Source organism: Hyperolius riggenbachi, chromosome 7 (assembly GCF_040937935.1).
Source record: "Hyperolius riggenbachi isolate aHypRig1 chromosome 7, aHypRig1.pri, whole genome shotgun sequence".
NCBI lineage: Eukaryota > Metazoa > Chordata > Amphibia > Anura > Hyperoliidae > Hyperolius > Hyperolius riggenbachi.
The window spans coordinates 16,853,634-16,881,043 of NC_090652.1; the positions used below are offsets into that span (position 1 = coordinate 16,853,634).

The 27,410-nt window shown below is 44.5% G+C and overlaps 1 pseudogene; it reads left to right on the forward strand.

The window, feature by feature from the left end:
* The window catches only part of LOC137524112 (zinc finger protein 665-like), a 79,719-nt pseudogene that overhangs the window by 20,217 nt on the left and 32,092 nt on the right, over positions 1–27,410 (forward strand).

The window sequence follows — 27,410 nt, forward strand, 5'->3', positions numbered from 1 at the left end:
GAAATATACAGGATCTTCTCAAAAAATAAGCATATTGTGATAAAGTTCATTATTTTCTGTAATGTACTGATAAACATTAGACTTTCATATATTTTAGATTCAAATACACACAACTGAAGTAGTTCAAGCCTTTTATTGTTTTAATATTGATGATTTTGGCATACAGCTCATGAAAACCCGAATTTCCTATCTCAAAAAATTAGCATATTTCATCCGACCAATAAAAGAAAAGTATTTTTAAAACAAAAAAAGTCAACCTTCAAATAATGTTCAGTTATGCACTCAATACTTGGTCGGGAATCCTTTTGCAGAAATGACTGCTTTAATGCGGCGTGGCATGGAGGCAATCAGCCTGTGGCACTGCTCAGGTGTTATGGAGGCCCAGGATGCTTCGATAGTGGCCTTAAGCTCATCCAGAGTGTTGTGTCTTGCGTCTCTCAACTTTCTCTTCACAATATCCTACAGATTCTCTATGGGGTTCAGGTCAGGGGAGTTGGCAGGCCAATTGAGCACAGTAATACCATGGTCAGTAAACCATTTACCAGTGGTTTTGGCACTGTGAGCAGGTGCCAGGTCGTGCTGAAAAATGAAATCTTCATCTCCATAAAGCTTTTCAGCAGATGGAAGCATGAAGCCACTTTTGAACCAGAAACAGCGGCAGAAGCGCCTGACCTGGGCTACAGAGAAGCAGCACTGGACTGTTGCTCAGTGGTCCAAAGTACTTTTTTCGGATGAAAGCAACTTTTACATGTCATTCGGAAATCAGGGTGCCAGAGTCTGGAGGAAGACTGGGGAGAGGGAAATGCCAAAATGCCTGAAGTCCAGTGTCAAGTACCCACAGTCAGTGATGGTATGGGGTGCCATGTCAGCTGCTGGTGTTGGTCCACTGTGTTTTATCAAGGGCAGGGTCAATGCAGCTAGCTATCAGGAGATTTTGGAGCACTTCATGCTTCCATCTGCTGAAAAGCTTTATGAAGATGAAGATTTCATTTTTCAGCACGACCTGGCACCTGCTCACGGTGCCAAAACCACTGGTAAATGTTTTACTGACCATGGTACTACTGTGCTCAATTGGCCTGCCAACTCTCCTGACCTGAACCCCATAGAGAATCTGTGGGATATTGTGAAGAGAAAGTTGAGAGACGCAAGACCCAACACTCTGGATGAGCTTAAGGCCGCTATCGAAGCATCCTGGGCCTCCATAACACCTGAGCAGTGCCGCAGGCTGATTGCCTCCATGCCACGCCGCATTTAAGCAGTCATTTCTGCAGAAGGATTCCCGACTAAGTATTGAGTGCATAACTGAACATAATTATTTGAAGGTTGACTTTTTTTGTTTTAAAAACACTTTTCTTTTATTGGTGGGATGAAATATGGTAATTTTTTGAGATAGGAATTTTGGGTTTTCATGAGCTGTATGCCAAAATCATCAATATTAAAACAATAAAAGGCTGGAACTACTTCAGTTGTGTGTATTTGAATCTAAAATATATGAAAGTCTAATGTTTATCAGTACATTACAGAAAATAATGAACTTTATCACAATATGCTAATTTTTTGAGAAGATCCTGTAGGTAGAGTATCTAGCATTGTGTGGTGAATAAAGTCCATGCTGCGAATGTCTTCCACATCGGATAAAATAATGGTGAAGGGAATAGCTGATTGTTTCCAGGTACGGCTGCTGCCCATAACATAGAGCTAATGAACACATTATATACTCTCCTCCAGTTTTTGGGAACTTTATGAATAGGGGAAAAGTTTAGAGCCTGTTGAATATTAAGCGTAAGGTCTATACTAGTTAGGTATTTAAAACCTTCTATGAATTTTTCCCATATATTCTTCACTATAGGGCAGACCCCAAAAATATGAATGAGAACCTTCCTCCCGGGATCCACGGAAGCACAAAGGAGACACTGCTGGAAATATTTTATACAGTCTGGCTGGGGTCTTGTACCATCTGGTAAATATTTTCATAGCTGTGTCTTTAATTGCCTGAGTTTTAGTGGCGTTTTGAAGATTTAGTCCCAATCTGCTCCACTCTGATGGGACATTTGAAAATTAGTTTCCTAGTCCAGCATATATTTAGTTTTCTGTCCTGTGGTGGCCCCAGCCATATGCCAATATAACCCTGAAATGACCCCTGCCGCAGGAGAGGAGGCCAGGAAGAAGTTCTCAAAAAAGGACAATTGAATAAAAGCCATCAGAGTTTGTAGCAGAAGCAAAAAAGTGTGAAATTTGAGTGTAGGTAAAATGTTGTGACCTGGGTAGATCTCTACCAATCTGTAGTGTGTCGAAGGTAATAAATTTGCCACCTAACCAAAACCTGTTTGAGGTAGTGTAGTCATTAGCTGTCCACCAGGTAAAGAGCACATGATTTAGGAAAGCCGGTGGAAAATCAGGATGCCCAATAAACGACAGTTTGGGAGGTTTAGGTGAAATAAGTTTGAAAGTGTCCTTATATCTATGCCAAAGCGTTAGCTTGTCCCCCACGGTAAGATTTTTCTTTTGAATGTTTTTGATGTAGGAAGTATTGAGGTAAATTACCGAGGATATATTCAGGGCTGTGGTGGAGTTGGAGTCGGGGCAATTTTGGGTGCCTGCAGTCGGAGTCGGGAAAAAATGCACCAACTCTGACTCCTAATGAATTTAAACTGTAATTAAAATAGAAAATACTGTATGATAAAATGTTCTATTCCTCAGATAATAGTCATCATAAATATTTTATACATACAGTAATAGTTGTGCTTAGTCCACAAAAATGAAATAAACCAATCAAAATTAGTTACTTGTGCTGCTTCAATAAAGCAGTCCCCGTATTTTTAAAGTCAGATATACATATCTGATTGTGACTGTATATATGATGTGTACACAGGAATCTCTTATATATACTAAATAACATCTATGCTGTAAGTATAAAGCCTGATGTGTAGCCGTGTCACTAATAGAGATGTATAGATAAAACCTTAATGCTGCAACCCCAAGTTTTGTACAGCACCAGGGAGTCAACCATTCCACACCCCTATCCACCAAGGGTGTAACAACAGTCCAAATAGAATAAGACTGGGTCTCGACCTGGATTTTAGGCCAATCAGCCAATTTTATTTGCAGAAACCACAGCTCTAGCACTGTGGTTTCTGCAAATAAAATTGGCCAATTGGCCTAAAATCCAGGTCGAGACCCAGTCTTTTTCTATGTTCACTAATAGAGATGATCAATGAGATGGAAATAATTCTGCGTTGATTCTGATTTATGCAAATTTACTTTGTACTTTGCTCATGAAATCAAATAATTTGATATGTTGTTAAAATTTGGTTTGGTGACTACAAATTAAATGGTACCTGAGAAGGATGAAAAGAAAAGTTTTATACATACCTGGGGTTTCTTCCAGCCCCCTTCAGGCTAATCAGTCCCTCGCTGTCTACCTCCACCACCTGGATCTTCTGCTATGAGTCCTGGTAATTCAGCCAGTCAGCGCAGTTCCGGCCGCATGCCGCTTCCACAGCCAGGAGCGTTCTGCACCTGTGCAATAGTGCTGCGCAGGTGTAGTACACTCCCGGCGGCGGATTGTGTGCATGCGCACTACGCCAGACTGGCTCAACTACTTGGACTTATAGCAGAAGATCCAGGTGGCGGAGGAGGACAGCGAGTGACTGATTAGCCTGAAGGGGGCTGGAGGAAGCTTCAGGTATGTATAAAACTTTAATTTCATCTGTCTCAGGTTTACTTTGTTAGACAGTAGTACTATACTCTACATATGCACTCTCCACAGCGCTGCAGGGAATATACTGAGAATGTTGTGCACATTGTACGCAGAGGTGTTGTCTATCGCTCATAAACCTGGTTCAGATTGTACATGAAGAATGTGTAATAGAGGAAGAATCCCCTTATTCCCCTGCAGAGTACCTGCACATCACTCTTACATGTACCCACAGTTACATTGCCTAAGGCCTGATAAATGTTCTTTGTTCCAGTCTGTACCTTTTACAAGTACTCTTACCAAGGACTAGTTTTAGTCTATGACTAAAGGGAATAAATATGGCAGTCTCCATATCCTTCTCAGTTGTCTTTTAAATTTCCTAAGCGTTGACAGTTAAGAGATAAATTTCATGTTACATACTTTCAATCAACAAGATTGTAATATGCAAATTAGAGGGGTCGGAGTCTGTGGAATCCTAAACTGAGGAGGCTGAGTCGGTGGATTTTTGTACCGACTCCGCAGCCCTGGATATATTGTAGGGTAATATAGAGGTGCGCTTAAAACCGAACCCTGGGAGAGGTGTCTTTCTCTCTGTTCCAGGACAGGATCTGGGCGAAGCGAGTGGCAAGAAAATACAGTGGCTTGCAAAAGTGTTCGGCCCCCTTGAAGTTTTCCTCATTTTGTCACATTACTGCCACAAACATAAATCAATTTTATTGGAATTCCACGTGAAAGACCGATACAAAGTGTGGGACGTGGGAAGTGGAACGAAAATCATACAGGATTCCAAACATTTTTTTTTACAAATCAATAACTGCAAAGTGGGGTGTGCATAATTATTCAGCCCCCTTTGGTCTGAGTGCAGTCAGTTGCCCATAGACATTGCCTGATGAGTGCTAATGACTAAATAGTGCGCCTGTGTGTAATCTAATGTCAGTACAAATACAGCTGCTCTGTGAAGGCCTCAGAGGTTGTCTAAGAGAATATTGGTAGCAACAACACCATGAAGTCCAAAGAACACACCAGACAGGTCAGGGATAAAGTTATTGAGAAATTTAAAGCAGGCTTAGGCTACAAAATGATTTCCAAAGCCTTGAACATCCCACGGAGCACTGTTCAAGCGATCATTCAGAAATGGAAGAAGTATGGCACAACTGTAAACCTACCAAGACAAGGCCGTGTACCTAAACTTACAGGCCGAACAAGGAGAGCGCTGATCAAAAATGCAGTCAAGAGGCCCATGGTGACTCTGGACGAGCTGCAGAGATCTACAGCTCAGGTGGGGGAATCTGTCCATAGGACAACTATTAGTCGTGCACTGTACAAAGTTGGCTCTTATGGAAGAGTGACAAGAAGAAAGCCATTGTTAACAGAAAAGCATAAGAAGTCCAGTTTGCCACAAGCCATGTGGGGGACACAGCAAACGTGGAAGAAGGTGCTCTGGTCGGATGAGACCAAAATGGAACTTTTTGGCCAAAATGCAAAACGCTATGTGTGGCAAAAAACTAACACTGCACATCACTCAGAACACACCATCCCCACTGTCAAATATGGTGGTGGCAGCATCATGCTCTGGGGTTGCATCTCTTCAGCAGGGACAGGGAAGCTGGTCAAAGTTGGACAGATGGATGGAGCCAAATACAGGGCAATCTTGGAAGAAAACCTCTTGGAGTCTGCAAAAGACTTGAGACTGGGGCGGAGGTTCACCTTCCAGCAGGACAAACGACCCTAATGATAAAGCCAGGGCAACAATGGAATGGTTTAAAACAAAACATATCTGTGTTAGAATGGCCCAGTCAAAGTCCAGATCTAAATCCAATCGAGAATCTGTGGCAAGATCTGAAAACTGCTGTTCACAAACCCTGTCCATCTAATCTGACTGAGCTGGAGCTATTTTGCAAAGAAGAATGGGCAAGGATTTCAGTCTCTAGATGTGCAAAGCTGGTAGAGACATACCTTAAAAGACTGGCAGTTGTCATTGCAGCAAAAGGTGGTTCTACAAAGTATTGACTCAGAGGGCTAAATAATTACGCACACCCCACTTTGCAGTTATTGATATCACCGCAGAGGTACCCAATCTAAATGTGACAAAATCTGCTCTACCTGGATAAATTCCCCACACACTAAGTTATAATATATCCCCTATACTGAGTACCCATCACTGTTATTAATCTCCAGCTGATGTCCGAGCTCCTTCATATTACTGGTGGTTATTGTGTATCCTCTAAGGCAGTGATAGGCAAACTTGGCTCTCCAGCTGTTAAGGAACTACAAGTCCCATAATACATTACAGGAGTCTGACAGCCACAGTCATGATTCGTAAAGGCAAATGCATTGTGGGACTTGTAGTTCCTTAACAGCTGGAGAGCCAGTTTGCCTATCTAAAGCAACTGTTAATGTTTATGACTTTTATGTTTTTTTTTTAATGTACTGTATATCTAAAAGTAGGCCAATTGCTTCACGTATATATGTATTCTGAGGTGCCTATTCTAGGCCTTTAAAGGGCAACTGAAGTGAGAGAGATGTGGAGGCTGCCATATTTATTTACTTTTAAGCAATACCAGTTGCCTGGCTAATACTTTTAGCCATAGCCCCTGAACAAGCATGCAGCAGATCAGGGGTTTCTGACAAGATAAGCTGCATGCTTGTTTCTGGTGTGATTCATACACTATTGTAGCCAAATAGATCAGCAGGACAACTGGGCAACTGGTATTGCTGAGATAAATATGGCAGCCACCATATCACTCTCACTTCAGTTCCCCTTTAATGTATCGTCTGAAACTTTATTGTACTCTCTCAATAATGTGTATTTGCCTTACTTCTTCAATAAACTTGGCTACGTTTCAAAAAAATATATATATTTTATGGTTTTTGTTTTCAACGTTTTTTTATTGAAATTTAGCGGGGGTAACAAAACATGCGATTATGACAACATTTTCATAGGAAGAACAAGACAACCAGATAACATTGTATCGAAATAATATTCTGAACATACAGAAGAACCTGAGCTGAGTATATAGTGCAATGAAGTGAAGAAAAGTATTCAACATTTCGGTTTGTACAATGTTTAGGGGTCCAGGGTGCAAGCAACAGTTGCCTTGTACAATAGTGAACATTAAGGAGGGTGTAGGGAAAATAAGAAAAATACAATTAGGGTGGGAATGGAAGGGAAGGGAGATTTTCTAATGATGAGCCTAAGTGTGTTCCAGGGGTATAAAACCGGCTATCTGGAGCATGCATAATAAAGGGTAAGGGGTAGGAGGTACCGTTGGTATCAGGCTAAGAGTGGTGTCTTGAGGGTCCGCACTATAAAGTGTGCGGAGCCCCTGCTAATGCAATAAGAGTGAGGGGTGATGAAAGAAGAAGAGGAAAATTAGGAGAAGTAAGAGGAGTTAGAAGAAGTAGTAGAAGAGAGAGAGAGAGAAAAGAGAGGGATCCATCTCACAGCTTGGTAATTAGAGAGTCATCCTTTCGTGTCCCTACCTCTCCCTCTAGATTGTAAGTCTTCAGCAGGGTCCTCTTCCTTGTGTCTCCTACCTGATCACGCACCTCCATCAAAGCACACCCATCATATGGAACTGAGTAAACTTAACTTGCCTAATCTTTATGCACTCATCCAGTGACTTACTACGCATTTCCTTGTACATATAACTGTGCTGCGTGGTTTGGTTTTCATGTTTTCCTGTATTGTCTTATTGCTGTATGTCACCCCTAAATATTGTCTGTAACCTTAACTAATGTCCAGCACTGCGTAATATGTTGGCACTTTATGAATACAATAAAATAAATATATATATATGTATGTATGTATGTATGTACACTCACCTAATGGATTATTAGGAACACCATACTAATACGGTGTTTGACCCCCTGTCGCCTTCAGAACTGTCTTAATTCTACATGGCATTGATTCAACAAGGTGCTGAAAGCATTCTTTAGATTTACAGAGTTCCCCAACCCTGTCCTCAAGGCCCACCAACAGTACATGTTTTGCAGGAAACCACATACAATCACAGGTGAGGCAATTAGTGTCTCAGTAGAGCTGATTAACTACCTCTGTGGATTTCTACAAAACATGCACTGTTAGTGGGCCTTGAGGACAGGGTTGGGGAACACTGCTTTAGAACTGTTGGCCCATATTGACAGGATAGCATCTTGCAGTTGATGGAAATTTGTGGGATGCACATCCAGGGCACGAAGCTCCCGTTCCATCACATCCCAAAGATGCTCTATTGGGTTGAGATCTGGTGACAGTGGGGGCCATTTTAGTACATTGAACTTATTGTCGTGTTCAAGAAACCAATTTGAAATGATTCGAGCTTTGTGACATGGTGCATTATCCTGCTAGAAGTAGCCATCAAAGGATGGGTACATGGTGGTCATGAAGGGATGGAGATGGTAAGAAACAGGAAAATTAAATACTCACCTTCTGTAATTTTCCTTTCCTGGAACAGAAGATGGCGGCATACTCCTGGGTTAGGCTCCTCCCCCTGACCCCATAGGACAGATTTGCTAATAAATTAAACAACCCCGCCCCATCCCCCCGCCATTCTCTTGAAAAGCAGTATATCTCGAATAGACAGGAGGGAGGGATTCGTATGCCGCCATCTTCTGTTCCAGGAAAGGAAAAGTGAGTATTCAATTTTCCTGTTTCCTGGACACAGAGCTGGCGGCATTCTCCTGGGGCATAAAAAGATCACACAAGAGGGAGGGAATGCAAAATAAAACTATTTATCAACTGAAGACAATACAGCTCTCCCAAATTCCAGAGTAGTGAGAGAAGCAGGATCAACATAATGCATTAAAAAAGTATGAGAAGACCAACTAGCTGCCCTACAAATGGTTTCCACTGATACTTTTGAAGAGGATGCCTATGAGGCAGCCATTCCTCTAGTTGAATGGGCATGTATTTGTTCTGGTACATTTAGACCTTTTATTCTGTAGCTCTGCTGAATTATCTTTACTAGCCAGTTAGCAATGGTTCTTGACGTTACTGGATATCCTTTCCTAGGACCCTGAACATTAATAGAGACGATCTGAGGACCTGAATTGAACTGTCTTGTCTAAGTAAGCTCTCACACTCCTGCCTACATCCAATGGTTAACACTCCTGGTCCTCTGGGAAAGTTGGCAATGTTAATGTAACGAAAAATCCGCAACGCCGGATGGATTGCGGAAATATGGTCGCATCCAATCCGGCAAGCGGACTCTCCAACGCGGGATGCGGAAATTCGTCCGCATCCGCTGCGCAAACCCGTCTGAGCACTCTGCTCCAAACTCACCAGCATGCTGCTCACCAGGGCTCTGCCATCTTGCCTCTAGGGGGCGGGCGCGCACGACAGACACGCCTTTATACTCTTAGAAACCTGGAGGTCAGCTGACCTTTTAGCCTGCTCTGATTGGTTGCTGCCTGGGGTGGAGACTTCTCTCCCAGGCAGTATATAAGGAAGTGCTTTTCAGTCACACTTCGTCTGTGTTTGCGATACCCTGTGTCAGCACTCAGACCTAGTCAGCCTTGTCTCTGATTTTGTGTTATATATTGGTTTATCGCCAATATATACACATATTATACTGTTTTATTTATTGTGTATGATTCTTTGCCTGTCTTGATTACTCTTCTGCTTCCTGATTCTGTACTTCGCCAGCCCGTACCGTTATCGACTATTGGCTTGGTTTCCGACTATTCTCTTGTCTCACGTTTCTGTACTGCTGCTGCCTGATCTGTTGCCGAACCTCATTTTGTCTGACCTTTCTCCCTTCAGTGGAACGTCTCCCACTGTAGGGTTCTATCAGAGGCTTGCCTCTTTGAGACGACCGCCACTAGCAAACCCTTGCTGCTAGAAGTCGAGACTCCTCCACTCCGTCCTTTGGAGGGTCTCACACACAGGGTTCCCATTCAGAGGTAACCACACCTCTGAGGAATTACGGTGTGGTGGATATTTCCACAGACTTGAATTTACGCTGTATATTATTATTGTTGTCTGCTGTTCCAGCTTGCTGGTGGTTGTATCTCTGTGCCCTATAGAGATACTCTATTGTACCAAGCACCCTCTTGCATACGATTGTATCGTGTCACGCTATACTTGCATTATTGGTGATTCTGCAGATCACCATATAATCAGGTATAGCATCTGTATTGGTGATACTGCAGATCACCAATAATCAGCATAGCGGTGCTTGCTGACACCAATGGTTATAGTTAATTCTTGATTTATATGAAAAGAGGATGCTACTTTTGGAATATGCTGAAGTACTGGTCTGATTACAAGTCTATCTGGATAAAATTGTAGAAGGTTCTGGGAACATCCCAGAGCCTGTAAATCTGAAACTCTTTTTGCAGAAGCTATGGCCACAAGGAAGATTGTTTTTAGAGTTACATTCCATAAAGAGGCAGATTCCACTGGATGAAAGGGTGGACTCTTCAGGACGTCTAAGACCACACATAGATCCCACTGCGGGAAGGTTTTCGGGGAGGCCTGATCTTCTGCGCTCCTTGAACAAATTGCATTACCAAGGGGTTAAAGGCCCATCTTTCGTTAGTCAGTGCAGACAATCCTTTCAAACTCGCATCTGTTGTGTTCACAACATGCTCTTCCTGCTGAATTTGATGGCATAGTTGCAGATGGTGCTTGCAAGTCCACCAATAAAGAGAGTTCCTTACCGACAAAGGTAGAATGAACTTCTGTAACAGATTCCTCTTGTTCCATGACCTGAGAAAAAAGTTCTGAAACACTCTTAGATTCCAATGTACCCACGTCAACATTGGAATTACTGAAGAGAAAGTCCCCAGAAGACTTAGGCACTGTTTGGCTAGAATGGTGCGCTGCGACAGTACTGTCTTCACCTTTTGCTGAATCATAATGATCTTCTGTATGGGCAAGCATACCTTGTTCTCTTTTGTGATAAACCTGGCACCCAAGAATATCATGTCCTGAGAAGGGGTCAGCTGGCTCTTTTGAAAGTTCAGCAACCATCCCAATCTCTGTAACTCCTCCAGAAGCAGTTGTTGATGTTGCAGCAACACTGCCAGATCTTGATTGACAAGTAGGATATCGTCTAAGTAGTGAAAAAAACCCTTAGACCTTTCTGTCTCAAAGATGCTATCACAGGAAGAAGTATCTTCGAAAAGGTTCTGGGAGCTGTCGAAAGACCAAATGGCAGACTCTGGAACTGCCAATGTTTGTTGTTGATTGAGAATCTTAGATATTTCTGAAAGCTGCGTCTGATTGGTATGTGTAGGTATGCATCCGAGAGATCTATTGTTGACATCCAGTCTCCTATCTTCACCATCTTTATTATGGTTTGCAAAGCCTCCATCCTGAAATGTCGGCTTTTTATATGCTTGTTTAGGAATTTTAGGTCTAACACCAGCCTCCAACCGCTTGACGTCTATGGAACCAAGAATAAGGGAGAATATATTCCCCTGGACCTGTCTTCGTGGGAAACCGGCAGTACTGCTTCCACTTGTACTAGGGAGTCGACATATTCTTCCAAAACCAGACGTTTTTGCATATTCTTTGGTACTCTTGTTTCCACAAACCTTGCTAGTGGAGGAGTCCTCTTGAACCTCCACGAATGCCCCTTTTCCAGGGTTCTTCGAACTCAGGGATTGTCTATTGATTCCACCCAGTTCTTCCAAAAGTAGCGCAATCTTGCTCCTACAGGAGGTGACTGGGTGGACGTACCTTCAGAATGACTTCTGATTTTGTCCTGAGCTGAGGGTAGACTTAGGTTTTCCTGACTTGAGAAAGGATGACTGTGCACCCTTCCAGTTCTTGTTAAATTGCTTCCCTGGCCTATATGATTTTGCTTGCTGAAATCTTGTAGAAGCCTGCTTCCTAGATGTTTGCTGACGAAACGGACGAGTTTTCCTATCTTGGGGTAACAATCCTGATTTTCCTCCCGTCACTTTTGATATTGCGTTATCCATCTCTGGGCCAAACAGATGCTTTCCATCAAAAGGGATTCTGCACCAATTGTTTCTGGATGACTGGTCTGCTGACCACGGTTTTTGCCAAAGAGCCCTTCTTGCCGTTACGTTATGAAGCATTGCTCTAGCGGATGACCTAATGGTGTCTATGGCAGTCTCTCCCATAAAGTCACTGGTCAATTTTAACTGGTCCAAGGCTTTTATTATATCTTGTCTATCCTTATCGGAATTTAGAGCCATTTCAATATTTTCTATCCACACTTTAGCAGCTTTTGCCAGAGAGGTTAAGGCCATCGCCGGTCTGCATGCTGCCCCGGCTGCCAGAAACGCCTTTTTGATATCAGTATCCACCTTCCTGTCAAGAGGATTGGTGAAAGATACAGCATCGCCCATGGGGAGAGTCACATGACGTGCTAGCCTCATGATAGATGCATCCACCACTGGTGCAGATTCCATAACCTTCGCATCCTCATCACTTAATGGGTATCATTTTGCAAAGCGATTTGAAAGCGATGGTTTTTGATCTACTTTACTCCACTCTTTTGTAAAGATTTCTTGTTCGGCTGCCTATCCAAGTGAGGATAGTATTTTATCAGGTTCCTGTAATGTTCTTTTATCCTCTTCCCAACCTATCGCCGATTTTATTTCAGACACAAAAGCTGGGATCAAAGCAAAGTCGAAACCCATTGGCGACGGCATTGCCGAGGTTGAAGCTTCCTCTGACTGAGCCTGCTGCATTACAGAAGTTGCTTGAGCGGCAGACAGTTTATTAAATGATTCCTGCACTGCTTGCTGGATAAAAGACATTATTTGTTGATTGTCAGAATCCTTTTCTCTTCCTAATTCCATAAAACAGGATTCACAAACCATTTTATCCGGCATGGCCGGTTGACCACATGACCAACAACATGATTTTTCAGGCTGAACATATCTAGTAGCTTGGTTTTGCTCCACTGAAGATCTATGCTTCTGATAAGGGCTATGAGAATGTCTGTCTGATCTGTAAGATCTATAATCTGGAGAATATTTTCTAGAAGGAGATCTCCTAGAATAATGTCCACGTCTCGGGGAACGGCTCCTGCGGGAGCCATAATATCTACTAGAATAATATCTCCTAGGAGACCTGCTCCTACTTGGAGATCGTCTCTTAGAGTGACGCCTCTGGGGCAACTGTCTTTTCTTATCAGACTTCTTGTTTTGTTTCTTTGGAGACTCTTTTCTTGATGCTCTATCTTCTCTTCTAGACTTTGAATGAGAACGAGGCACATCAGAGGATTGGCTACTTTTAGTTCCCATGCTCCTCCTTCCTCCCTCTTGCGAACTGCGGAGACACAAAAAGATATGTTCCCACTAAAAAGATCCACATTGGATTCTAAGGGAGATTGCTCTCTTTTACCCCATGTGCAAAAACATACACTACATAGAACACCCTGGTGCTGAAAAATAATATAAGAGTGATACCATTACTCAAATACCTCTCCTGAGCATTAGAAACCTTCTGCACAGAATCCCCCATCTTTAAAAAGAAACCATACACAGGTATAAATAAAAAGGAATAATGCATATTACCTGTCCTGAAGGAACACTTCCATGCTCCCTACCTCCAAACACCAGGCTAGAGCTTGTCCGACCAGGCACAGTGAAAATGACAGGCTATCAAGACCCAAAACGTCTCCTGCAATGTTCCTGAGCGGTACCGCAGCTACCACGCTGCCACCCGCTCTGGCTGCTTCCGGTAATGACGCTGATCTCCTTCTGGTGTCCGGCCAATCTTGACGGAAGCCGAACTCTTGCGAGACCAGTGACGTCACGCCGTACAAGAGAGGCAGAGAGAGGGAGCGAGGGCGGAAGAATCTGCCATAGCAGACAGAAACGCCTGCTTCCAGCACCAGGGAGCGGCTGTAAGGGAGGTTCCCCTGCATATCTAAGCCCCCTTTAGAGGCCGCAATGCTCGCCGTGGGGCGGGAGAGGCTAAACCCACCCAGGACTGCCTTAAAAGAAAAGGTAAACAAAAAAATGGCAGATAACAAGAAAAAAATAGAAAAAAAAAAAGCAAATCTGTCCATACGAGGACAGAAAAAAAGAGTGGGGGGGCGGGGTTGTTTAATTTATTAGCAAATCTGTCCTATGGGGTCAGGGGGCGGAGCCTAACCCAGGAGTATGCCGCCATCTCTGTTTCCAGGAAACAATGCTCAGGTAGCCTGTGGCATATAAACGATGCTCAATTGGCACTAAGGGGCCTAAAGTGTGCCAAGAAAACATCCTGCACACCATTACACCACCACCACCAGCCTGCACAGTGGTAACAAGGCACGATGGATCCATGTTCTCATTCTATTAACGCCAAACTCTGACTCTATCGAGACTCATCAGACCAGCCAACATTTTTCCATTCTTCAACTGTCCAATTTTGGTGAGCTTGTGCAAATTGTAGCCTCTTTTTCCTATTTGTAGTGGAGAGGAGTGGTACCCGGTGGGGTCTTCTGCTGTTGTAGCCCATCCGCCTCAAGGTTGTACATGTTGTGGCTTCACAAATGCTTTGCTGCATACCTCGGTTGTAACGAGTGGTTATTTCAGTCAACGTTGCTCTTCTATCAGCTTAAATCAGTCATCCCATTCTCCTCTGACCTCTAGCATCAACAAGGCATTTTCACCCACAGGACTCCCGCATACTGGATGTTTTTCCCTTTTCACACCATTCTTTGTAAACCGTAGAAATGGTTGTGCGTGAAAATCCCAGTAACTGAGCAGATTGTGAAATACTCAAACCGGCCCTTCTGCCACCAACAACCATGCCACGCTTAAAATTGCTTAAATCACCTTTCTTTCCCATTCTGACATTCAGTTTGGAGTTCAGGAGATTGTCTTGACCAGGACCACACCCCTAAATACATTGAAGCAACTGCCATGTGATTGGTTGATTAGATAATTGCACTCATGAAAAATTGAACAGGTGTTCCTAATAATCCTTTAGGTGTGTGTGTGTGTATGTGTATACAGTGGCTTGCAAAAGTATTCGGCCCCCTTGAAGTTTTCCACATTTTGTCACATTACTCCCACAAACATGAATCAATTCTACTGGAATTTCACGTGAAAGACCAATACAAAGTGGTGTACACGTGAGAAGTGGAACGAATATCATACATGATTCCGAACATTTTTCACAATTCAATAATTGCAAAGTGGGGTGTGCGTAATTATTTGGCCCCCTTTGGTCTGAGTGCAGTCAGTTGCCCATAGACATTGCCTGATGCGTGCTAATGACTAAATAGTGTGCACCTGTGTGTAATCTAATGTCAGTACAAATACAGCTGCTCTGTGACTGCCTCAGAGGTTGTCTAAGAGAATCTTGGGAGCAACAACACCATGAAGTCCAAAGAACACACCAGACAGGTCAGGGATAAAGTTATTGAGACATTTAAAGCAGGCTTAGGCTACAAAAAGATTTCCAAAGCCTTGAACATCCCACGGAGCACTGTTCAAGCGATCATGCAAAAGGTGGTTCTACAAAGTATTGACTCAAGGGGCTGAATAATTACGCACACCCCACTTTGCAGTTATTGATTTGTAAAAAAAATGTTTGGAATCATGTATGATTTTCGTTCCACTTCTCACATGTACACCACTTTGTATTGGTCTTTCACATAGAATACCAATAAAATTGATTCATGTTTGTGGCAGTAATGTGACAAAATGTGGAAAACTTCAAGGGGGCCAAATACTTTTGCAAGCCACTGTGTATGTGTATGTATATATATATATATATATATATATATATATATATATATATATATATATATATATATATATATATATATATATATATATATATATATATATATATATATATATATATATATATATATATATATATATCCGTCTTTCCCCGAAAATTAGACAGTGTCTTATATTAATTTTTGTACCAAAAGATGTGCTAGGGCTTATTTTCAGGGGATGTCTTATATTTCTGTGAGCACAGGAGTTCCTGTGCTGTGTGTCCTCCTGCCTTCCTCACTGTGCCACCTCTTCCTCTGCTGGATCCACTTCTTGTGTTCCTGTCCCCCCCTTGTACCTTTAGTGTCCCCTGGTATCCCCCTCTGTACCTGTGTCATCCTCTATCCCCTGTCCTCTTGTGTCCCGTGTCTACCATGGGTTTTAGTAATAACACAAGTTTCTATATTTTTCCCCCTTACTGCCGCTAGGGCTTACTTTCAGGGTAGGGCTTATATTTCAAGTTTGCTCAAAATTTCTACTAGGGCTTACTTTCAGGGGATGTCCTAATTTCGGGGAAAGAGGGTGTATATATATATATATATATATATATACACACACTCACCTAAAGGATTATTAGGAACACCATACTAATACGGTGTTTGACCCCCTTTTGCCTTCTGAACTGCCTTCATTCTACATGGTATTGATTCAACAAGGTGCTGAAAGCATTCTTTAGAACAGAGTTCCCCAACCCTGTCCTCAAGGCCCATGCTTTGCAGGATATATATATATATATATATATATATATATATATATATATATATTGAAACAAGTGCATGTTTAACCATAGTAGAGCACTATATTAAAACTGCATTATTGCACTATGTGGGAAGATCAAACACGTACAATTTTAAAATAATACAAAAATGAGGCTGTGATTTGGAATGCAGCACATAGGTTTTTACTGAGTTCGATTTTGCATGTGTTTTCTGCTATGTGGATTTAGAAAAATACATCGAAATTGGCAAAGTTTAACCTGTGAAATGTCCTACAGACATGAAGATAAGGGAGTTGTGCTGTGATTGATAATAAAAAAATATAATAATCATCATCATCATCATCATCCATAATATCAATAATAGCATTCAAAGGCTGACTGCATGATTCCACATGATTTTTGTGATTCCACAAAAAGAGCTTGCAGTTAGCTTATTCACCACAAGGTGGCGAGCTCACCTCTCCCCCGTGGAACGCACAGAAAGGAGGAGATTAATCCAAAGACAGAAAGTGATGTAACAGCAGGAAGAGAAGTTGCAGGAGGTGAGAGAACACGCGGCTGGAAGAGGTCATTGTGTGAATCTTGTTATATATGGAGCAGAGGTTTGGGGTGGGCATGCTTTGTTACAGAGGAGGACATAGTACACCTGTCACTATCCTGATCATCCCCCTTGATGAGATTTATATATAACCCCCCCCCCCCCCCCCAGCCCCCAACACTTCAGAGTTATGACTCTGCATGTTTGGGAGACTACCTAATACTGGGGGTACATCTGCCTATACTGGGGAGGAGGCTGCCTGTCTGATTTGGGTAAAGGGTCTGGGGGTGTTCTATTCTAACTCTATGTCCACTTGGATAGTGGAGATTGCACATCAGCACACAGGCAGCTAACTGGGGTTGAAAAGGTTAATGCTGCTGATGGGCATTATGGGGTTAATGTATGACATGCATGACTTTGCACATGCTCAGTAGCATTTGTATGCTATTTTGTCGGGTATGCTAAAATGTTGAGAAGAGAGACTGCCTGATACTGGCTATCGATACTTGGGGTATGTCTGGCTATCTAACCTGGTAGGGGGGTTGCCTAATACTGGGGATACATCTGCCTGTATTTGAGGGGAAGATGCCTAATACTGGTGTACATGTGGCTATCTAACCTGGTTAGGGGTACTGCTTAATACACGGGTTACATCATGATATCTAATCTGGAGTTGGTGGGCTGCCTAATTCTGGGGATACATCTGGCTATCTGTAATGGGGATGGTGGGCTGCCTAATAGTGGCTATCTGTACTGGGGAGGGGGGTACCTAATACTGGGGGTACATCTGCCTTGTTGACTTGGGGAGGGAGACTACCTGATGCACCTGGCCTTTGTAACCCTTCAGCACTTTATTTGGCCCGAGGAAGTGGGCAGAGACCCACAATACGTGTTGCCTGTGCTTATAAAAAAATAATTATATTTGTACATATGAATTTATCATTATTTAGGTAAGCCACCTCACCCTTTTTCTCTTTTGTTTTAATCTCTGTTTTATACACACCTGGGTGCCTCTTAATGCCTTTATGATGGCTTCCCAAGTCTTTCAGATATTAGTCATCCACCAGACCAGCCACCAGTCAGACCACCCCTTGAGCTCCATTGCTATGTTATCAATGGCTGGAGTGAAATATGGAGAGATGTCTGAATTCTATACTGAAGAGAAGGGTGACTGTTTAGTGATATGAAGGGTGTGAGCAGGAATCCAGGCGCATGCATCTCTATGGAGAGAGCTTGCAGGGAGTAGTAGTTTTATTGTTAGGGTAGTCTGCCTTTATACTTGAGAATGATGCAAAGTATCTATGTAGGGGGTTAGTTTACATAATTGCCCCTTAGGGAGGGAGACATAGAGAATAATATAATCTGTGAATAGTGCGGAGCTCTGATTGGCTGATCTTGTATGTCATGGAATACTGAGCCCATAAGATCCTCGTGGAGCAGCTCCCACCTCCAGCTGGTGCCTCACACGTATTCACACTCTCTGTGTTACCTTATCTCTGGATTTCCATCACTTCTTGTGCTGTCAGAGGTGTTTCATGTTTATCCCAGCCGTTATGGAAGGCAGGCCGGTATCTCTTCCCTGTGAAGAGGGAAACTTTCCCTGATAGCATTTCCCAGCAGCTGTTCATAGCAACAGTCATGAATACAATGTTGTACAATAGAGTTGTTGTGGATCAGTGGAGGTCTCAGGGAGGGAGGTGCTGAAGGAGCAGGATCTCTGCATTGGCCTCGATTCCTAAAGCATTCCCACATGTGGAAATACTGAAAACAGATGACTTTACCGACATCTAAGCAAAATGTGTATTCATAAAGGCTGTTTCCGCATGAAAAGCCGATATTGGCGAGCAGAGGGATAAATCACCGCCTTGTGCGGTGATTATGTTAATAAAAGTAACAAAATGCCCATTCATAAAAATTACCGCAAGCGGTGTGCGGCCGGGGATTACCGCTACCTCGGGATGTAGCGATAACCATGCGGAATACATACAAGTGAATGGGACAGACCTCCCAAGGAGCAGCACAGAGAGCAGCGCACGGAGGGACTCCGGCAGCTTCCTACGTTTCCTCATGCCTTCCGCCAGCCTAGAGCGGGAGATCTGCGCTCTGTTATCGCAACTGACAAAATTTTATGAATGACCACCCAGAAGTGTGAAGTACCGTGCGCAGAGTTTTCCCGCACGGATTTCATTAACCGCACACACTTTTATGAATCGAGGCCATTGTGTCCATTTTCAGCAGATGAAACAGGTGCACCATCTGACCGTATCCATGGCATCTCTGATGAGAAGAAGCCAATGTGCAGTCAGGAGCCACTGGTGTTGGATTGGAGGTTGGAGTCTGCACAAAGATGATGGCTGGTGGGTCACAGCTAGGGGGTGAAGCCAGGTAACAACGGGCGTGGCTGATAAGACAGATACAGAAGATGGAGGCTGCAGCTGGACAGTGGTTAGGTGGCCTCTGCTGCTTCTGTCCTGGTACTGGCACTGTCCCAGCTGGGAGATTTTTTTGCTATGGCTCTTGGAAGGTTTGGGGTTAGTAGGTGATGGACAGGTAGGGTCAGGATAGGGAGCTGCAGTCCCATCTGCCCAGTTCATCAGCTGCCAGAGCCATAAGTAATGATAATTCATAGCTAATTAGCTGCAGGCCTCAGCTCTTATCTTCCTATATCTCCAGCTGTTCTCTCTTCACATCCTCATCCATCTACCGCTGCTGGCACTGCTGTAACCTCCCAGGAATGTGTGCATGGAGAGGAGGAGAGAAGCACCAGATGATGAGGAAGGCACACTGGGAGAGAGGACTGTGGTGATGAATGTGCAGATACCACAGCTTATGGGATATTATCACCCCCTAGCAAATTATGCTCTTTTCTGTGCTTTGATTATTATTACTAATATCTTACACCTATAATTTGTTATCCATTTCAGAACTGAGATCTGACCTTAAAGAACAAATTACATGTCAGGAGTGATCAGCAGTCTATGGAGGAGGGTGACATGAGTACATTTGAAGAAGAAGAAGGAGAGACCTATGTGATGAGTGATCAGCAGTCTATGGAGGAGGGTGGCATGATGGAGACAATTAAGGAAGAAGGAGAGACCTATGTGAGGAGCGATCAGCAGTCTACGAAGGAGGGTGGCATATTGGGGACAATTAAAGAAGAAGAAGGAGAGGTCTATGTGAGGAGTGATCAGCAGTCTATGGAGGAGGGTGGCATGTTGGGGACAATAAAAAATGAAGAAGGAGAGACCGATGTGAGCAGTGATCAGCAGTCTGCTGAGGAGGGTGGCATGATGTGGACAATTAAAAAGGAAGAAGGAGAGACCTATGTGAGGAGTGATCAACAATCTATGGAGGAGGGTGGCATGATGGAGACAATTAAGGAAGAAAAAGGAGAGACCTTTGTAAGTAATGATCCGCAGTCTACGAAGGAGGGTGGCATATTGGGGACAATTAAAGAAGAAGAAGGAGAGTTCTATGTGAGGAGTGATCAGCAGTCTATGGAGGAGGGTGGCATGTTGGGGACAATAAAAAAGGAAGAAGGAGAGACCGATATGAGCAGTGATCAACAGTCTATGGAGGAGGGTGGCATGATGAGGACAATTAAAAAGGAAGGAGGAGAGATCTATGTGAGGAGTGATCAGCAGTCTATGGAGGAGGCTGGCATGTTGGGGACAATTAAAAAGGAAGAAGGAGAGACCTATGTGTGGAGTGATCAACAGTCTGCTGAGGAGGGTGGCATGATGGGGACAATTAAAAAGGAAGAAGACGAAACAGATGTGAGGAGTGATCAGCAGTCTATGGAGGAGAGTGACGTGATGAGGACTAGTGAAGAGGACATTATTACAGGAATGAGCATTGGTGAGTGATAAATGTATCTCCTTTAAAGCTAGTTACACACCAGGACGTTGCGTTTAGGGGACGTTATAGGGCACATAACGTGCCCCTAACGCAACGCCTGGTGCTCTCTGGTGTGGACATCGGAGTGAGCCGCGTTGTGCAGCTCACTCTGGCGTCCGTGATGCGTACTCTTGGACGCATGCGGCATCACGTGGTCCCGCCCGGCCAATCGCCGCACAGAGCGGCCGGTCCAGGAAGTAAACACTGCACGTCAGTGCAGTGAATATTAATTAGCCATGTGCCCAGCCTCTCTCCCCTCCTCCCCAACATGACTGAGCATGTGCAAACAGTCTAACGCGGCTTAGCCGCGCAGACCGCACAGCATGCAGCACTTTGCTGCGTTACAATGTAACGCAACGTGGGCAGTGTGAACAGCCCACTTGTGTTACATTGCTGTGCGTTGGGGGAGCGTTACAGGCTGCACTAACGTGCGCCTGTAACGTCGCTGTGTGCAAGAAGCCTAAATGTCCAGTGCATATAAGCTGTGTGCTCTACATCTTGTCAGTATACAAGAGTCGAGTCTGAGGAAGGCTTCATAGCTGAAAGCTTACTCCTTTTCTTCTAAGTTAGCAAATAAATGGCATCATCCTGATTCAAAACGTCTTGCTTTCACTATTGCAATAAGATAACTCTCTAACTGAATGACAAAGCTAAAAATTAGTAAGCTCTCTCTCAAACTGAGTCACTAAACTATCAATCACAGGTTCAGTAAATCTCAAATGAGCACAAATCATTCACAAAATGCAAATACACAGCACTGCTCTCTCCAGCACAACCTCTCACACAGCACTGAGTAACAGCAAGGAGATAATCCAAGATGGCATCCGCCTTATATAGGGAAGGGTGTGCCCAGAGCTCCGCACATTCCTATTGGTTGCTAGGGACATTCTGGTAAAAAAAGAAAAAGCACTTCCGTAATGGACTCGAAGTTGTAATTACAGCTTGCATTTGTAGTCAGAATTTGTTGCAGCGGTGGATTACGGATTATAACTGTGGTGCTGTAGGCCGCAATTATGACTTGTCATTACAGATATCCATAAATTACAGGTCATTCCACCCAACACTACCTGGGACAGAGGAGGTGGCAGAAGGGAGTTAGACTGGCCTCCCCTTGAACCCCTGGGGGCCGCACCACCAACAACAGGCCTTCAGGGATTACTGCGTTAGTACATGATAATCCCTGTCTGGCAGACAGCCAAGCAGGAAGTGACACTCAGTTCCTGTTGGTGAAGCAATCATGTGCACAGAAGCGTATTGCTTTAATATGCTTCCATGCATGCGCATCGCGTCAAAATGTGGCGGGCAGTTTAAAAACACGTACGTCTCCATAGACTTACATGACTTCCGGTCCGCCGCAAGAGCCGCACGGTAACGTAGGTATGCACTTGCATATGGGATGCGGCAAAAACGTTACTTCCATCGCATTGTGCCGCACCATGTTGATATAGAAGACCCCATAGACTAACGTTGCCCTAGCGGTAGGCTGCGGTGAAAATGCTGTGCCAGTGTGAAAGGGCCCTCAGGTATCTGTAGTGAGGTGCACCCTGCCGCCGACTACATGGTCCAACAACCAGGATACACATTCCACTACATGCTGGTGGGGGCTGGGATGGCAGTCCTGGTAACATAATGGAGGCTGGGGATCCACCATTGTGGCACCAAACAGCACATCAGCTGGCAGAAGGGGGCACTTACCACCAGCTGATAGGGGAGGAGCTGTTGGGCCAACAATCTTGCCATGCAGTGATTTCGGGGAGAGAGGCCTGCTGCTGGGTGACAAACTGAGGGGAGGAGACAGCTGATGAGCTCTGGATGCTGCTTCCAGCCTGGTGTGCAGAGGGGGTTGGCGTGCAGTGGGACTGGGCAGGCTGCACATGATGCACAGAGTGATGGATAGAGGAAGACGAGAGGGGCCTCTTGCTGCTGCTTCTCCTGACACACTCTGTCCACTGCTGCCCTGTGCATTCCTGCCTCTCTTTAATAAATCTCACTGTACCATGTGATGGATTTTCAGGTGAGACTTAATGCCCGGTGTCCCCAACTTGGTGCCGCTTACCCTCTGCTCACCGGCACACCACAGAAGTTGCAGACTATGCAGGACTCATTCTCGTGATGAACGGTGAAGTAGACCCATGCCGAGGTTGACCGCGACACACTCCTGCTAGTAGTAGCTGGCTGTTGCCCAGCATGGGACTAGGTATTTGCAGATGGGGTGACTGCTGCAGGCCGCTGGTCAACCTGCTCCTGTGTTTGGCCCTGCTGCTTCCTACCCTACCAGTTGAGTCCATGCCCCTAGACTGCACCTGATGAACCATGCTAACTGATTGACGCCTGACTGATAAACTATCACTGCTGCCTGTAGGTGAACCAGTTGGCATCCACAATTGGTCGCCCACCTCATCATCAAAAGACAAATCATCCCCAAACAGTTTGACCTGGGGACTGGACAGACAAGGTGCATCCAGTGATAGGCCCTCCACCTGGCCATGAGGCACCTCTGAGGTTGACTGGGGGATGACTTTATTTTTGGGGGCTGTGTTATGAAAAAACGGGCCATTTCCTTCACCACAGTCCCCACCAGGTCTTGGGAGTTTGGTCCCATTGTCTCCTCGAGGGAACTCCCCACATTCTGCCTCAAATACAATCCACCATAGAGGCTGCTGCTGCTGGCCAATGGTGCGCTGCACAGCAGTGTTCTCCCCAGAATTTTTTTCCAGCCGGGGTGGTATGAAAAAGTAGCTGGGTGGTGGAAGGTTAGGTCGGGTGCCACTAGGTGGGGAATCGCGCGTGCCCCCCCCCCCCCCACCCCCCAATAAATTGACAGGCTAGGCTCTGTCTTTTGTACTAGAATCTCTTAAATCAATACTTAACTGAAGAAAAATTAGACTAGTTTACTTACCTGGGGCTTCTTCTAGCCCCCTGAAGTCCTTCTACTCCATGATCGCCATTCCACACTGCTCTGTTCCTTAGCCCCGCAGCTCCTTTATCATGCTCCTGTAACCAGGAGTGTTTTGCCCGCAATTTTTAGTTACTGCGCAAGTGCAAAATGCTACCAATCACGGGAATGTGAAAGGGGAGGCGAGTGACACTTGGCTGCGCATGCAGGGTTCAGAGAGGAACACAGCGTGCGGAATGACTGCAAGGGAGTACAACAACTAAAGGGGCTGGAAGAAGCCCCAGGTAAGTAACTGGACCTTTTTCCTTTAACAGTTAGTGTCCTTTAAAATTCTAGCTACCTTTCTGCTGATTTGACAATGAAACTAGCAGCTTTTTCTATATACAGTGGGTTGCAAAAGTATTCGGCCCCCTTGAAGTTTTCCACATTTTGTCACATTACTGCCACAAACATGAATCAATTTTATTGGAATTCCACATGAAAGACCAATACAAAGTGGTATACATGTGAGAAGTGGAACGAGAATCATACATCATTCCAAACATTTTTTACAATCAATAACTGCAAAGTGGGGTGTGCGTAATTATTCGGCCCCCGGAGTCAATACTTTGTAGAACCACCTTTTGCTGCAATTACAGCTGCCAGTCTTTTAGGGTATGTCTCTACCAGCTTTGCTCATCTAGAGACTGAAATCCTTGCCCATTCTTCTTTGCAAAACAGCTCCAGCTCAGTCAGATTAGATGGACAGCGTTTGTGAACAGCAGTTTTCAGATCTTGCCACAGATTCTCGATTGGATTTAGATTTGGACTTTGACTGGGCCATTCTAACACATAGATATGTTTTGTTTTAAACCATTCCATTGTTGCCCTGGCTTTATGTTTAGGGTCATTGTCCTGCTGGAAGGTGAACCTCCGCCCCAGTCTCAAGTCTTTTGCAGTCTCCAAGAGGTTTTCTTCCAAGTTTGCCCTGTATTTGGCTCCATCCATCTTCCCATCAACTCTGACCAGCTTCCCTGTCCCTGCTGAAGAGAAGCACCCCCAGAGCATGATGCTGCCACCACCATATTTGACAGTGGGGATGGTGTGTTCTGAGTGATGTGCATTGTTAGTTTTCTGCCACACATAGCATTTTGCATTTTGGCCAAAAAGTTCCATTTTGGTCTCATCTGACCAGAGCACCTTCATCCACATGGTTGCGGTGTCCCCCACATGGCTTGTGGCAAACTGCAAACGGGACTTCTTATGCTTTCTGTTAACAATGCCTTTCTTCTTGCCACTCTTCCATAAAGGCCAACTTTGTACAGTGTGTTATAATTTAAGTAGGCCTCAGTTATTTGGACTGAGTTAGTCAAAAAGGCTTGATGAGCAGACCTGCCCTTTAAGGGGATTTTCTCTGAAGAGAGAAAATCTGCAGTTCTGTCAGCAGAACTAGAACATACCAAGAAGCTGTTCTGAACAAGGCCGCAGGTCTCCCTGACCTGGGCCTGGAACAATAAACATCAGTCATGTTTTGTAAATATTCACATTCCTGCATGTATGTCAAATGTCTCATTGATTATTAATCGAGTAGGCGGGTATGATGACACCATGAGTGGGTCCACCAATAGACTGATATAGGGGGTGGCGAAGATGATGTCATATTTAACTCTTTCCTAGTCGGTATTAAATCTGGAGCGAGCAATGGAGAAGGCACTTCTGCTTCTTCTTTCTGCACTAGCTCGCAAGGCCGACTTGGACCTCTAAGCATGTTATTCCTTTATGTAAGCTGATATAATGTATGCTATGTACATAGGTAGTTTAGTGTAACGTAGGTAGGAAGAAGGTACCTGATAGACTTCGGTAGGGAGTCTAATCACGAGCAACATGAAGATTTGCATAGCTAGGATATGATGACTGTATCTATCTGTCTTTCTGTGACTTGAATAAATAACGGAAATATTGGAGAAGCCTGAGAAAGTCTATATCCTGTTTGCGGTGTGGAGAGTCAAGTGATCTCACAGTCTGTGAGACGTAACTGTAAGAAGTTACTGGTGTCGAAGCAAGGTGATATAAGAACAGTTTATAACACAGTGCATGACTAATAGTTGTCCTATGGACAGAGTCTCCCACCTGAGCTGTAGATCTCTGCAGCTCGTCCAGAGTCACCATGGGCCTCTTGACTGCATTTCTGATCAGCGCTCTCCTTGTTCGGCCTGTGAGTTTAGGTGGACGGCCTTCTCTTGGTAGGTTTACAGTTGTGCCATACTCCTTCCATTTCTGAATGATCGCTTGAACAGTGCTCCTTGGGATGTTCAAGGCTTTGGAAATCTTTTTGTAGCCTAAGCCTGCTTTAAATTTCTCAATAACTTGATCCCTGAACTTTCTTGGACCTGTCTTGTGTGTTCTTTGGACTTCACGGTGTTGTTGCTCCCAATATTCTCTTAGACAACCTCTGAGGCCGTCACAGAGCAGCTGTATTTGTACTGACATTAGATTACACACAGGTGCACTCTATTTAGTCATTAGCACTCATCAGGCAATGTCTATAGGCAATTGACTGCACTCAAAGGGGGCTGAATAATTATGCACACACCACTTTGCAGTTATTTATTTGTAAAAAATGTTTGGAATCATGTATGATTTTCATTCCACTTCTCACATGTACACCACTTTGTGTTGGTCTTTCACCGGGAATTCCAATAAAATTGATGCAGGTTTGTGGCAGTAATGTGACAAAATGTGGAAAACTTCAAGGGGGCCGAATACTTTTGCAACCCACTGTACATAGGTGGTCCCACAGTGGAAAAGAGGATTTCTGGGCCACATCAGACATCCCTCTTACACCACCCATGTATCTAGGCAACATGGAAAAAAAATCTTGATAGTTTCATTTTCAAATCTACAGATTGCACCTGGCTGCTGGTTGTAATGTGACACTAACTCACAGAGGATATTGCTGGCTGTGGCTGTAAAGGGGGCAGGGTGTCTCTCAGTAATCACTCTGTGCCTCTGTCTGCCCTTGCCATGGGTGAGTCTGTGGCCATATGTACACTGGCTGTCTCCCCCCCCCCCCTCCAAACTGCAACTCCCTCACACCAGTGACACTCACTTCGTGCATCAATCAGGGCTGGGGGAGGCAGTAGCAGGACTGGAGAATTGTGAAGTCAAAGGGTCAAGCATCCTACAGTTCTGGCTGGCGAGGGCTGAGTTAGAGGCCCCCCTCCTCCATTAGTAGTAGCCAGCGAGATTGCACACATGCACGCTGCTGCTGGGACCAGTACAGGGAGAGGAGGAGAGCGTCTGGCTGGACATGCCACAAACATCAGATATCTGAGTACAGGGAGAGGAGGAGGAGGGCAGCGTCTGCAGGACCTTCCGAGAGCCGCGCTTTCCTCTCTTCAGAGCTCATACGAGCTGCGTGATGTCTCCTGCATTCCCTGCCCCTCCACACAACTGCCAGGAGCTGAGGAGGAGGGCGGAGATAGCGTCTCTGAGTGACAGTGGCTGGCTGCACTGATACAGCTGCCGCTGATCACTAATAAATGCACAGAACTGGGATAATTTACCCGGGCGCTCAGAGGAGATCAGCCGGGCGGCCCGCCCTGGTATATGGCTGCACAGGTCAGGGGGGCTTGCCTGCTGCTGCCAACCACCACCTCGTCCTCTCCTTGCACAGGTTGTGGATGTGACGGGTGGGCCTTGCCTGCTGATGTCCAGACAAGGACCCGCCTCATCCACCATCATTCCACCTGCGGCTTGGAGTGTCGTCACCCTTGCTGTGCTTCATTGTGAACAAACATATAGGGGGTGAAACACTACAAATGTATTGGGGCAGCTGAAATACGGAAATAAATCAATTTACAAACTAAAAATAAAATAAATAAAAGTGAAATAAAAGGAAAATAAAAACAATTAAAATAAATGAAATGAAGAATAAAAATTACATAGTTATTTTGGTTGAAAAAAGACATACGTCCATCGA